General features: G+C 47.9%; 1 protein-coding gene across 4 annotated transcripts in view; it reads right to left on the reverse strand.

Moving 5' to 3' along the window:
• Positions 1–8,689, reverse strand: part of SGPL1 (sphingosine-1-phosphate lyase 1) — a 46,422-nt gene extending 37,733 nt beyond the window's left edge. Inside the window, exons 1-2 of one of the 4 annotated variants that reach the window (XM_050899301.1) lie at positions 8,609–8,689; positions 2,529–2,866 (exon numbers count right to left, since the gene is read on the reverse strand). The gene's annotated coding sequence lies outside the window, so the exon portion shown is untranslated. Of the gene's footprint in view, positions 1–2,528; positions 2,867–8,472 lie in introns of all 4 variants that reach the window. The other 3 variants (XM_050899300.1, XM_050899298.1, XM_050899299.1) reach the window with 3 other exon arrangements.
• Between the last annotated feature and the right edge of the window lie 6,324 nt (positions 8,690–15,013).

Here is a 15,013-nt window from a genome sequence, read left to right on the forward strand (position 1 = left end):
CGTGTTGCGTGCGATGTCAATACACACATGGGTGCGATGTGTTGCAGAGGCTGAGCCAGGTACGGTACATCCAGCCTGACTGCTCCGTGAAAACATGGTTATTTAGACTTTCGTCAACAGGAGCTTTCTTCCCCCAGCTTACCCTGAAGACCTACAGAGGCAAGTCTGGTCTTGAGAAGATGCTCTAAGCCTCAAAGTACAGCACAAATTTAATCAAAATTTACAGTGCGTAAAATTAAACACATGAATACACCTTTGAGGGACAAGGACTAGAAGAAAACTCATACCAATTGGAGGAAGAGACTTTTAAAAAGCAATATAAAAAATAAATGAGCTCAAAGGGCCCTCACAATGAAAGCCTAACATGGGTTTACATAAAACATTATGTCTGGTTAACCTAGAATTTGAGTTGATTGATTTATAACTAAACAGATCAAGAACGGTAGCTCTTTTCTACACTAGCAAAGTTCTTTCCTGTAATCTTCATTGATGCAACCTTATATTGTGCATGTATGGGCTCAGTTCCTGAAACAACTGTACCGTATTCCTATTTGGCAGGCAGCATAGGTTCTCATCTTATAGAAAATTACACTGGAACCAGTGGAATTAAAAGGAATCTTATTTCTTTTCTTGTTCCAAGTTGTTCAGGACAGAAGCTACTCAAAGTGCTGAAATATGAGCACTTGGAAATAAATATTTATGTTATGCATTTTGTGTATATAAAGAAAGAAATACAAAGCTCTGGTTTTATATAAACTCTACAGAAGTTAAAGAACACAGTGTAATACATTTTCAACATTTTCCCCCTAGAAACTTAGGAAATGACTTAGCTTAATGACTGCAGCACAAGATTGAGAAATGGCAAATCAGTCAAAGAGCAGCAGATCTCTAGAAGAAAAACAGATACAGGGGATTCCCCCCCTCTTTCCTGTCCAGTTTTACAGGCCCACATGTAGCTCCCCAAAAGAAATTTTTGTTGCCTTTCCAAAAAAAGAGAAAAGCCTATCAAGTACAGAGCCATTAGCGTTAGACACCATCTACCACAAGCTGAAAACAGGAAGCGTTTAACTCATTGAATAATCCAAGCTGCTGAGTAGCAGATTGCAATATCTACGTTTTCTGGCCTGCCTGAGGGTTTCTTGCAAGTGCTGACCCCAGCACTCCCAAAACCAGACATTTCTGACAATGTTTATGGCAAGAACACTTTAGGCTTTCCTTTCCAGAGGAAAGTCTTGCTCGAAGGACACCAAGCCCCCAAGCCCCCTCCTGCCCCAGTTAGCACCCACAGAGGTGTTGTTTAAGGGTCAGTTGGAAGGTGACTCCTCATTGCAGCACTCCAGACATGTCCTAGTGCCACCCTCTGGTCCTCTCCCCAGCCTGTCTCTCCTGTTGCCACTATTGCTCTAGGACTCTGCCCTTGTTTCATGTCCCTCTGATCTCTATAGGTCTGACAATCACCCTGCTCAAGACACACGTTTCTTTCCAAAGGCACTGGATTTCTTAAAGACCAGTGGCATAAAAGGACAAGACAGAGCAAACGGCATCAGTGTAAGCACTGTCTTCCTAGTGCATTTGCATGCATGGGATTTTACGATCAAGCCCCATCCCTACTGCCCCAAGAAAGCCTCTAGACATGCACTGAGAGGTACCAAAAAAATTAAAGGTCATATTGCTGCTAGGAGGCAGGCCCTGGCATTTTCAGGTGCCCTTTGGTACCACATTGCTGCCCTGTCTATTGAGGATGCTCTGGGTGCAGGAAACAGAGAGTCCTCACCCAAAGCAGGGGGGTTGTTTGTTTGCGTATCTACTTTATTAGTGTCACCCTTTCAAGGCAGCAACGGGGCCTGAAACATCATCCACAGAACCAAAAAGTCACCTGGGAACTTCACCTAACAAATCCCCTCCTCTCCTCCCATGGCTCACTGCTGGTCCTCAGGTCTCAGTGCGGAGCAGGTTATAGGCACCCAGGAGCTGGCAGAGCTCAGATTTTGACCTTGGACTTTCTTCCACTGCTGCAAGAGTTCAGAAGTCTGGGTTAAGTCCTCTGTGAGATGCTTTCCAGCACTATGCCCTTAAAACAGCTTAGGGAATCACTATATCGCATTCCGGTTTAATTGCATAGCACAGGCTACATGCAAAGGCACACCAGATAAGGTTTAGATGAAATCCTCTCACTTTCAGCCGTCTTTTAACAGTTGGTGCTTGCACAAGCACTTTGACAATGTTTCACCACCCTGAGCACCACGATCCAGACCAGTTTGGAGCAGTTCCATGAATTACCAAATCCTGCTGCACGCTGGCTTTAGTCAGCCATCCAAGCAGCATACTAGCATCACTCCAGAAAATTTTGGGGTCCCTTCCCCAGTGTTACATCAGGTGATGCGCTTGGGAGTTGCAAAATAAACTTTAAAAATAACCCAGACTTGTAAAATCAAGATGACTACAATTCCCAGTGTAATGGCAATAGCTTTACCATTGGACTGAATTAGCCTGATAAATATTAAAATACTTGGATACAAACTTCTTACCACTCCATTGGTAGGATAAGTTCAGTCCAGGCTGGAAAGCAATGCAAGCTGTTACCAGACAATTAGACCACAACCGAGGCAGCTTCTAACACCTTTCCAGCAGCAGCTGTTTGAATTCAGAGAAAATCCTGCTTGCCAAGGAGTAGGTAGAGGCACTGCTCCCTGCCAGAGGCACATTTCCAACCGGCTTTGGATTACTGCACCAAGTACCTCGTGGTCCTGGCTTCAGAGTGGCTGTAGTAATATTTGCAATTTCAACTCGCTCTTTCGGCATTGCAATTGGTTTCCCACTGATTTCTTCAGAGCTTGTTGTCAGCGAAAAACTTTCTAGCTTCACCCTGGAGGCAGAGGAGAAAGAAGCAATAACCTCTCCCCTTCAATACAGAAAACCCAGCATTTTGCAAGGCAAGTGAGCAGAAATTAAAAGCCATGCTTTTTACCAAACGGGGCCAGAATTCTTTCAAATGTTATGTATATGCCAAAGAATTTCCATATTTGTTTCTCTGCTCTCACATGCTGACACCAAACATATTCAGTAACCGGGAAAGAAAATACTGACTATCCCATATCGCACAGCAAATTGAGCCTCAGCATGGTGAACCCCCCAGAAAGCTGATTGCAAGATAGGTACCTGGAAATTGGCTAACAGCCCCCTGGTTATAACAGTAAGCCCCATCTTGGAAAACTGTATTCTATCATCATCTGCACGTGCTCGTGCATATCAGTTTATCATCTCCAAGCCTCACAAGGGACCTGTTCCTCTAACACAGCCACAGCTGCAACCGCTATATTCGGTGCATAGACATGTAATAACACTTATGGTCCCCTTCCAAAGTCTAATGACAGCAAACTACTCTCAACAGCCCCATGGTGGGAATTAGCCTGAGAAGGCTATAATTGCTCCTCGCTATCTGTGTGGCACAGAAACCACAGCCTGGATTTATCCCACTTCAGTGAAGTGCCTGGAATAGGAGCAGTATTCTCTGCAGCTGATGGAGAAGATTCAGCAGGAGAATCTTCCCGACCACGAATGGGCTGCATTGCCTTCAGAGGCGTCCCTTCCTCTCCTGCTCACAACGAAGCAGCTCAGAGGTGATCAAGCTCCTGAGCATTTTAATTTGAGCCCCCAAAGCAGCGGAGGAGGAACTGCTGCCCGCATTATGCCTTACAGCTCTGCTAAGAGGCATCCAAAACCATGTGTGCTCGGCAGCTGGGCATGCAAACCCAAAAATCCCATTTCCACATCCCCCTGCAATCCTTTAAGGGGTTCCTCCAGTCTGATAAACCGCAACACCTCATAACTACAGCAAATCCATGCAGGCTCCTGGGTGAAAAAAAAATGTACTTGCAGTTCCTCTGCATTAGCCTCAATCCCACCTCCAGCAGCCCCTAGGCAGACTGTAGGCAAGAGCGCCTAAGACGGCAAGCACCTCCATTTCTTGCCAGATTTTCAGTGCAATACAAAAGCATTTCAAGGTCTATTGTCTTTTAATGCAGAACAGTCTTTCCATACCAGTCCTGATTATTCTTTACTCATTTGCAAATGCGTTTGCACCTCTAGTCACACCGTAGTAGGCGTATTGGCCCAAGAGCACGATTCAATTCACAACTCATACACTTGAGAGATTTACCACCTTGAGTGGGATTTACACCACAATTTTAAGAAGAGGCAAGACTTCAGTTACTAAAACAGAGAATACCCAACTCTGGAAGAGCATAATCTGGAAAGACCCCCTGAAGGAAGGTGTCTCTCCCTCTTTTGACCATAGAGGGAGCTGAGTCTCCAGTGTTAACCTCTTTAAAAACAGAAAGGAGAAAGCACTCGAGCTCCAAGTCCCAATATACAGCCCAGAAATTATAGTGGCCTCACTCCCCAGCACAATACCCAGACCTCACACGTAGAGGAAGAAGGCAATGCGGATTAAATAATTAATGCTCCTGGATACTGTTTCCCCCCAAACTACAGGGGATCACAAAGGAAAAAACACTCCCTTAAATATGATTGATTGCTCTTGCTGGCACAGCAAGAGAAAGAAATCAGACAGGAATATTCTCCATCGTTCTGCTGGGGCTTTGTCAAACACTATAGCTCCTGCATTTCAATGAATGATAAATTGCTTTTACGAAGTGACTTTTACGTCAGTGAGCATGTTATTATTGATTACTCTAATCTCACACCAGAAAACAGTCTTCATACCCTACTGTTCTTTAAATCACCCAAAGAGTTTAGAGGTTGCTGTCTAACAAGCTCCTAAGTCGTATCTCCCTTGTCAATCTTATCGACCCCTTGTTTAATTATAAAAATGTAAATAAAATACAGCGAGCATTGGCCTAATGCCTCACGACTCGCATATCTCTTCCAAAGAGAGAAACGAGGTTCTGCACTTGAGGCTTGTCAAGCATCATTTTAATTCTAAGCAAGTTCTGGCTCTCTAAGCCACATCCAACACCAGAGCACAGCAGTGGTTTGATGGGTAACAAGATATACATGTCAGAGTCAGGAAAGCCTCCATGATTTCCTTATGTCTGTGGAATATCGGTTTAAATACCAGTTAAAGAGTGAGACCTCCTGGGACCACCCATGACTTCGTTCTCTAGCCTCACTATGCAAGACAGTGATGCTCTTGGTGGCAGCAGAGATTAAGAGCAACTGGAAAATGATCCCGGCATTGGCTTTTCTGGCCACTTTGGTGTTTGTTAATGAAGCCTGCTCTCGTATCCAGCCAGCTTCGATTACCCTGGTAAACAGAATATCTTGCTTTCGGCATCGGGATGCTCAGCAAAGTAATCTGATACCCAGCACAAAGGGGAGCCTGGTAGTTCCACCCCAGCATGTAAACAAAGACATTGCTGACGGTACCATGTACGTTGAAAAATTAATGGCCAAGTAGGACTTGAATGCATACTGACATGAAGCTTTTCACGTCCTCTGGATACCCCTACTTCTGCAAGCCCACTGTCAGCATCTCCTCGTGAGGTCTCGGGGACTAGACACTACGAAATGACTCCCAGCATTTGTAGAAAGGCACCCACAGAGCGGAGGAGCTCCCGGCAGATCTCACTCGAGAGCAACCCGCTCCCCTGACATCAGAGTAAGAAGTGACCACTCGCTCCCAGAGCTGGAGAAGTGCACAATGTTCTAAAGATTTTCTAAAACATATCACTGTGTCATCAAAAAAACCCAATTTCTCTCAGACAGAACAAGGCTCTTGACTTTCTGAAAGCTTGATCACTTCAAGGGACCTTGGTTCAGGAAACCATCTGATGACAAGCAAGAATAAAGCATGCGAATGAAGAAAACTAGCCACTAAAATTGAACAGAGGAAGCAGCAGTCAGATTGTCGGTTTTTTTCTATAGTGTTTCTCCCAAAACGCTGTGTTAAAAAGTTAATGTTGTGTGTAGTTTTTTTAAAAGAAAAAGAGGAACAGTAAAATATCAATTACTACACCAGTGATGCTCCAGTCTATTTCTGTTCTCTTTCACTTGGAGCATCTCTAAGAATCCTTTTTTTTTTTTTTTTTACATTGAATTTAAGCAGAACCAGAAGCGCTCTGGCTGCATGCTGGTGATACTTCACCACCCAACCTGCAAGGATGTAATAAGGGAGCTCATCCCCTCTGCAGTTATGCGGCTAGATCCCAAAGTACTGAGCATCAGCTATTAGCTTTTTTTAATTTATCTACAAGAAAAGCTGCTGGGGAGGACCACGCTTCAGGCGCATCAGTGGGATTTCATGTGTACAGCACACTAAGCTCAACTTGTGCCTTTTCCTCTACATTGCCGGGTTTAGCTCAAACCAGACACATTTCTTGAGGGGACTTGCCCTACATTGATCAAAGGACACACTGGCCATCCACATCGGTGGACAGCTTCTGTCCACGCTTTACAGTGCGGCTCTATCCTAAAAGGACCATTTTCCAAAGTAATTCAAGTGCCATAATTTCACTGAATGCAAGTTACACAAAATGGCTTTTAAAGCAAGCTAGCTTAATACACTACATTTATAAACAGCTACTGGGCAGCACTTCTTCCCTCCCTGTAAATGTTATTCTTTGACCCTTGGAGAAAGGCATTAAAGCAGCATAGCAAAGATCTCATTAAGCAGCAACTTACTAAATCAAGAATTCAAATCAATAGCATAGGCATAGCCTGACTTAAAAACCTATTTTAAAACTAAATTAAAAAGCAGTTGCATTGCCAATTGACAAGATCAGAAAGGTTTCCCTAGCAATTGTTGAGATTACAAACTAATGAACCATGCAGAAAGAAGATGGAGCACGGGGGGGCCGGGAGGAGGAAGCGTACATGCGTTTGCGCTGTTGGTTTTTAACAAATATGGTCACATCTCAAGGACTTGTAGAAAGCATTATGACCTTAAAAAAGGAAAAGTTTCCTGAATATTTTTCATTTCAGCAAGTGCTTTGCAGTAGCCTAAGGAAGCCCTCATCAGTGCCAAAGTCCAAAACAAGAACAGCAGAGGGAGACTAAAATAACTGCAAGGTTGGTTGCTTCAGCAAAGGGAGCAGGATGGGCTCCTCAAAGCCAGACCTTCATCCACAGCTCCCAGAAGGTAGAAAAGCAAGCATACACCAGAGCCTTAACTGGGGAACTGGACCCTCTAGTTCAGCTGGTTACCAAGGGTTTACAGGGAAAGAGCAGGGGTCTGGAAAACAGGACGTGCGAGGTGAGAGAGGAAGGCAATAGGGTTGCAGCTGAGGTATCTTCAAATTCCTCTCGTAAAGACGACAAGAAACAACTTTCCATGACAACTGGGCCTAGGGTTAGAAGTAATAAGGTAAAATTGCAGCAAGAGGAGACATCTTTATAGCAGTAAAGCGCTGGGATAAATTCACTATGGAAACAGAGAAATCTCTATCAGCAGAGGCTCTTTACAAGGAGGTCAGACATTCATTCATCATGGTAAAGCCGGCCACAGGGAAAGGGGCCAGGCAACCGCTTGAAGTCGATCCCAGCCCTATTTCCCCGCAATTGCACAAAACGTCATTGTGCATTAACACAGCAAAATCTTTTCTTCAGCTTATCAGGCCTTGGGAGACCTCAGATTGAGATGTAAACTCAACTCCTACCACTTTGCTGTGTCAGGCTCTCCCCCCCCATGCTGAGACGTAGCTATGCTGAGCAACCAACAACTCCTAAGGAGCCAAGCCCAGGGGTTATTTCACAGCCCGTTTCAGGCAGCGGGAAGGAGAAACAAGGAAGACAAAAAGGAGGCAGGCTTTGCTGCTGCCCTCAGAAACGCAGCCTAGCAACCTCCACACAATAAAGCACAAAGCGCACACACAGACAGTGCCTTGCGAATGGGGGGGCTGCAAGCCTCTCCGCAGGGTTGGTGGGGAGTAGCTCTTTTTACGTGTCTCGTAACAGACTCATCACTGGTGTTGACTGCTTTCCTCCACCCAGGTAGCACAATCTAAGTTTTCTCCTGGGAAGCAGTTGCCTAAAAAAAACAGGCTGGGAAGAGAGCACTTCTGGCTGCTAGACCCAACTTCTGTGAACTATCTTAAAAAGGGCTGGTCCAAGACAAGAGCTGTATAAAAAAATAAGACAGATTCACAAATACAATCGCTCAAAACCTTTCAAAGCCCAGTATTTACTGTTGCCACCTGAGCATGTTTGAGTTTTTTCACTTGCTTTTGAACATTGTTTGCTTTTTTAAGCAGGTAACACCAGCACCAGTCAGATACTTTCCTTGCCCTTGCTCACAGGGCAGGCGATGGGCTGCTTCGCAGGAACATATATCGTCCCCTAAGCTGTTTGTCTTGTAGAAAAAAAGAAGTTTGCACAGTATTGCTCCTATTATCTCATTGCATTTGTATGATGAACTCTAGTGGCAGAGTCAGACCTCAGGTGCTCAATATACCTGGCCCAACAAAAAAAAAAAACTATTGCACAGCAAAGAGTCACAGGATACGTCCCACCTACCTCAGAGACTCATCCAAGGGGAAGCAGGAAGAAGAGGTACACATTTTGGGAATGATAACAGCTCCCTGGGGAATCCATGGCCCCACACGATGCAGGGGGATGAGCTAGGGTGACCCAGTACAGGCAGCATCCTCACCAACAGGGTCTGTCTGGAAGCATCCGAGGCTGGGTCCTCATGAAAGGCTCCATCAGCGCTCCCCAGCACAACAAGGGCACGAAGCAGCTTCAGGTCCATCCAGGAACAGCAGATATGGGGCAGACAGAGCAGGTACCAAGGCTACAGCACAGACTGAGAAACTCATCTAACCTGGAGGCTGAGCTTAAATATGCTCCTGGGCCCACGGGTGTGGGTGAAGGCCCCAGGTGAGGCTCCTTAGGGCCATTAAGGCCCATTAGTGCCCTCAGCTTACACTGGGCACACTTGGCCCCATGGGTCCTCCTGACCAGTACGTCCCATACAACCCCAGGGCACCTGGACCATACCTGCTCCTCCCCATCTAACAGACACTGCAGGGAAGGCTCCTTCTGTGTTAAAGCACAGCTTTTAGCAGGAAGAGAGCCTGCACAGGTTGGTAAGTGCAAGAATTAGAAAAGCACTAAGGAAGCACCCGTCAGGCACACCTGAACGAGTGTTTAGAAACTGTTGCATGGCTGTATTTACCTCTAATCACTCTAATAAAGTGCTGCACACTTTTGGAGGAGAGCATCATCATCTGCTTCCCAAGGAGCTCCAAGAGGCTGCAAAAGACACTTCTTCAAGCTTTCTCCATTATGTCCATGATTTCCCATGAAGGAGTCACCTCCAGCCTAGAGGAGAGAGGCAATGCATGGTCCTAGCTTAGAGGGGCAATAGCTTAGGTGGGGAATGGACAGTTCGGCTTCTCCACCTAATACTTGAGCATCAGCCTTTAAAGAGTTGTTGGTGACCTTTGCAGGGCGGCAGCTCAGCTGCTGCATAAGCAAACAACCCATCAATGGTCACCCTGCGGGAGAGCACGGACTTTGCATTTGAAACACGTGGCTGTAAAGGCAAAATCAGGGGCTAGCGGCTCCCTTTCTCCACTTGGTAACTTTTCCTGCCTGTTTGAGCTGAAATGGCTCTGAACCACAGAAAGACATTGTCAGATTTCGGAGGTGTCACTTGTCTCCCGCTGCGTGGCAGGGAGAGCATCTTGGGAAGGGCTCTTCTGGTGACAGGTGAAGGTCCATCACCTTCTGCTGGCAGCAGAGGCCACGTAGTCCGGTCAAGACCCGCTGCGTCACCTGCAGGTTTCCCAATCAAAGGTAATTACCGTGGCAATTAAACTAGGTACACCACCATTAAATTTCATCATGCCTTTAGCTTGGTTTGCTGCAAGCAACCTGATTAGAAGCACCCCAATTAAGTGGAGCAAGGTGGACCATCAGTCAGAGAAGGTTCTCTCCTGCCTGCCCGCTGCCTCGCTCCCCACACCAGACCATTTTGTTGCAAGCCCGGCTCTCTGCCCGGCAGTTTCTCTAGCAAGGCGAGGGTTTGGTTTCACCCATCCATGGGAGGGCATTGGACAGAGCTTCTCCCCCCATCCCCAACGCTGGTGTGGCACCAGCTCGGAGGTGTGACAGCATGCAAAGACGGGAGGGTGAAAAACGAGAGGAGATCTCTCTGCTCGGGGCTTTTGGAGACTTTTGAGTGCCACCAGTACAATTATGTGGGAACTGCTCACGCACCTTCAGTTTTTCTCTTTTCTCTTAGAGGGAAGAACTGAGGGAGCTTGTTGGCAGCGTCAGTGCTTTCTCTACCGCTGCAGCGGCAAAAAGGGAGGTGGGCAAGGCAGGAAAAGGTGCTGGGGGGGCATGATGGGGGCTTTGCGCCTGAAGGTCATTTAGAAGGGAAGAAAGAAATAGGGGATGCAACAAGGAGAGAAAACTGCATTAAATTTAGTCGGAAGTTGCTCCATCACTTTTATAAGTGGTTTCAGGACTTCAAGGGTTGTTGGGAATCTCCCTGGGACAAGGGAAGTTTAAAAGAGCACCTCACTCAGGGTGAGAGGTACAGCCGGAGGAATCCTGCTCCCCAGCCCAAGCTTTGAGCTTTCCCATCCAAAATCTTGAGCCCAGTGCAATGTGCATCCCTTTATCATGTACAAACTCGTAGTCTCTGGAGCCCTGCGAACCCCTTCCCTGCGGCGCTGGAAACCTGCCCTCACTGCTCAAAGCCAATGCCTCCAGCAATGAAAACGAAGGGGCTCGAGCCAAACCGAGAACTGGTTTGACGCAGCCATTTTCCCCTTCCTGAATCACGAGCCCAGTCCTGCTGAGCTGACACGGTCCCGACTCCGACACCCCGGAGAGTGCACCAGGATTTATCAGCGGCTGCAGATGAAAGGCAAGGAGGACCACAGGAGAAAACCACGGAGGACCACAGATGACCACAGAGCATGGAAAAGCTGGTATGGGGCAGGAGTGAAGGGAGTCGAGCAGAAGCTGGAAGGGGAGGCCTCTGAAAATGAGGAGCAGAGCACTACGCAGTGCTCGGCAGAGGGCTAGCTGTCCTCCTCTTCCAGCAGCAAGAGCTCGTGGTAAGGAAAAGAGATTGGAGTGGCTGGAAAAGAGCTGGAGCTGAGGTGGCTGTGACAGACAGACAGGCAGGCAGCAAGACCTTTCACAGGCTTCTGGTCCATAGTAGAAAAGATGAATGGCACCTGAATGGGATGTAAAGCCACTCTAGGCTATTATAACACATCATCTGCTGTGTTTAGCAGAGCTGAAGAATTTCACCTGGTTGTTCTTGCCTTGCTGAATGTCTTCCAGCAAAGCCGTCCTTTTGGCTTTGAGGTTACCAAGAGATGGAGCATCCCCTGATTCCCTTGGCTGTTTGCTCCGCGGTGAATCATCCTCGCTGCTAAGGGGACCCGCTGCGGGATGTCCTGGTTAGCAGCAGCCGCGGTGTCCCTTGGGAGAATGACTCTTCCCCTGCTGTGGAGGTGCAGCCTGCATCCTTTGCTCTTTGCCTTTGCTCTTTTCCACTGAGTCACCCTGTAAAGATTTACCCCCAGGGCCTGTTATGTACTCTTTGTTATCTCCTGCTTCCCCTTCTGGGCTATCTGCATAATTTATCAGCGGGGTTTTTTTCTACTTGCTTCCAGGTCTTTCCTAAAAACTCCTGAATAATAAGAGGCTGGAGTGGGTGCGTAACTAAAGATCACATGCAAAAAATGGAAAAGGAACAGAGCCCTTAGGGAGTCTTTCCTTCCACCCTCCCAGGGTGATCAGATACTGGAAACAGAGCTGGAAACTCCCTAGCTAGCCAACAGCTGTGCTGGGAAAACCCTGAGACGGTGCAGCGGCCTCCCCAGTTTAGACCCCAGTACAGTAGCCTCCAAGCCTAGAGACTGGCCACTGGTACTGGTATTCCCCTGGGTAAGGAGTGTTTGGGTCTCATTATTTCCACTAGACATTTTTGATGAGAATCTGCACCTGAAAATCCCCTGAAAACACCCACGGGTTGAGGCTTGAAGTCGATGGGCTTTGATGCAACAGCCCCCATTGCCTCCATCCTGCTTTATCTGTCGAGTTCAGCCTCTGGGCAGGCTGACCACCCTTTGCCAAAGTCCACCCTGACGTCACACCTCGGTGGCAAGGTCCCCTCGTACCTCTCTGACCCCGGGCACGGTGACCCGGTTACACTGACCGTCCCTGCTCGGCTCTGCCAATGGATTTCGGAGTTGCCATGTCAGGTCCTGCAGCCGGACTCCCCCACGGTGATTCGGCAGGCAGCCAGCGGGGTGAGGACCACCTGGAGCATCAGGGTTGGGGACCAAGGCTGGGGGGGGGCCTTCAGCATCCCAATTCTGTCTGTAAAGCTTGCCACCATGTAATTTCCAAGGGAATTAGCAGCACAGTGTCCAAATAAGAAAGTGAAATGATGAAGACACGTCCTTGAGCACACTAATTTATTAGAAGGGGATTTGCACTGTCAGGTTGTGCCCGGATGGAAGCGGGAAATCACGTTTCCCTTGGCTGATACGCAAGGGGCTGGAGGAGCACCCAAGATTTCAGCAGCATTGGTTTTAGGACCATGCATCTGTCCGTAGGTCTGCAGAGTTTCATAAGGCATCTTTCCAAGAGCACGACAGCCCCAGATGGGTTTGGGAAGAACGCTTAGCAAATTGGAGGCCTCATAAAAGTTGCTTAAATTTGAAGTGAGTGGAAATTAAAAGTGAAGGTCCAGAAAAAGAGGATCAGCTTGTGACACTACCATCAAAGCTTTTAACACAACAGTGGAAGCGCACTCTTTGCCCTCTTCTTACTGAAAAGAGCATCATTCTGGGGTTGTTGGAGACTGCAGCTGCCAACCTCCAGCCTGAGCCGCAGGCAGCGAGGGGCAGAGAGCAGGGAGCACAGGGGGTCCGGCCTCCCGGGGATCGGCACAGGAGCACCGACCAGCCCAGCAGGTACCTGCCGAGCAGGTCCAGGGAGCCGAGCAGGGGCCTGGGGAGACTACGCTCCGGGGCTCCCCCATGTATGGAGAAAGGACCAGCATGTGGAAAGAGATGTGTCAGGGGATGCTGGTGACATTAATCTTGCACAAATATTTTATTATTTCCCCTTCTTTTGGCTCAGCTGCGGGATGGATTCAAAGCTCACTGACGTTTATCCCGTCACTTGAGCAGTACGTGGATGAAAGCATGGGGTATGGGTAACCGTGCAGTGATGCTGGGCAGCACTGCCTTTGCCTAGACCCACAGCCATGGTGTCCTATAGTCACTACGGAGTGGACAAACACAGTAACACTGAGCAACAGGCGAAGCCATCTGCCCTTCGCTTTCACGACCAGCGCCAGGAATACAAAACATCTGATTTCTTCTGCTTTACCCTTTCACAGATTCTCCCAGAGACAGAAGCAAGAACTGGGTCTGGAGGAAGAGAAACCAGGTGGAAACAGGCACTGAAACTCACTGTGCATCCTGGCTTCCCCTCCCGCACTGACAAACCTGGGGGAGTTTTCTCTCTGGGCAGAGGAATTGTCGCAGTGACTGGCAAAGCCACACATCAGAGGGCAGGATTCGTTTCAAAGTTACACATCAAAGTCTGAGCTAGGTATTAAATTTCCTACATAATTGATGGAGTTAAATAAATACCATCAGAGGGAGATTAATGTCACAGTAAGGCAGCGCCCAAGATAACTAGCACGTGGCATCCTCCAAAGACACCTCTCCCTTTCCGCTGCCTTTAGAAGGATCCGGGACGGCTGGTTTAGTTTAGAGACCTGATTTAGGAACCTGGAGATAAATCCCATCCCTGGTGACTTTCCAGCTACGTGCCTACTTTCCCTGCCCATTTCTATCTTGTCACGAGGATGAGATTATAACAGAGGAGATCACGAAATGACAGCAAGACACCTCCCATGCAGATTTTGAGTGGGAGCTCAGCAGCTCATCGCCGGTAGCACAGGCAGTGGATAAACTCCCTTCCTTGGGACCGCTGGGAAAACTCTGCCGAGTGACTATCACACGCTTGCACCTCTCAGACTTCCCGGCGGGTAGCAATCGGCAGTCCAGAGCTGCCTACGGGAAAGCAGGTTGCAGCTTGTCGGCTTCCCACACCCCAGTCCTGGAAGTACTCAGCAGCCAGATCTAAATAAGCAAACCTGCCAAAGTTCAGTTCCAGTTTGAGGCCTCCTTATCAGCAGGGTCTTTTTCACAAGCTATTTCTGTTTGCCTTCCCTCTCCAGGTAGTGTGTTCAGCTGCAACCAGCAAACACTCTGGGACCTTATTTTCGGGACTTAGACCCTCAACAGCCACTTTGCTCTTTGAAATATTTCATTTTCCCCCACCCAGGCTAAAGCTTTCTGTGTTCAGCAGGACTTCCATCCGTCCCCGGTGGGCTTTGCTCTCTCAGTGCACACTGGCAGAGCCGAAGTCCCCCAGATCCATGCATCCCAGGAGGAGAAGCTGATGCAGGCAGACTCTCCCAACTAATGATGTCACACCCTGCAGGTACATCTTGAGCAGCCGACTCAAGGATAGCCCTAATGGTCGTCACTCAAAAAGAAACTGTTGAATAAAAAGCTGACAGACCAGCAAGAAAGACAATAATAAAGAGAAGAAAATGCATCAGTCTAAATATGGGATATTTGCCCATAAAGACCATCAGAGGACCGAGTGGAGACACCACGTATGGGAAACGGACTGGAGGACTTATAGCTGGACTTTCCCCAGGTAGCTCATAGCTGGATCTGCCCCGCTTTTCGGCTCACAGTAGTGGCCTGAAAGCCCAGTGGTGATGCAAAGCTGGAAGACGTGCCCTTGAAAATGCCATAACACCAAACCCGTTGGGTTTTGGTCCCACTGCAATACGCAGATCGCTTCTGTAATGACATTACCGCCTCTCAGATCCCTGTACAAGAAGGGTGCGACGTGCCCCACGCTCTCTCCCACTTGCCCACTCTTTTTGGCAAAAAGACTTCCCAGGACCCTAAGCCGCTCCGTCACCACCTCGTAGGGACTTTTGCCCTTTGCAGTCTATAGTGTCTTTAGGAACCAATCAAACTCAGCAATC

Source organism: Gymnogyps californianus, chromosome 6, assembly GCF_018139145.2.
Source record: "Gymnogyps californianus isolate 813 chromosome 6, ASM1813914v2, whole genome shotgun sequence".
Taxonomy (NCBI): domain Eukaryota; kingdom Metazoa; phylum Chordata; class Aves; order Accipitriformes; family Cathartidae; genus Gymnogyps; species Gymnogyps californianus.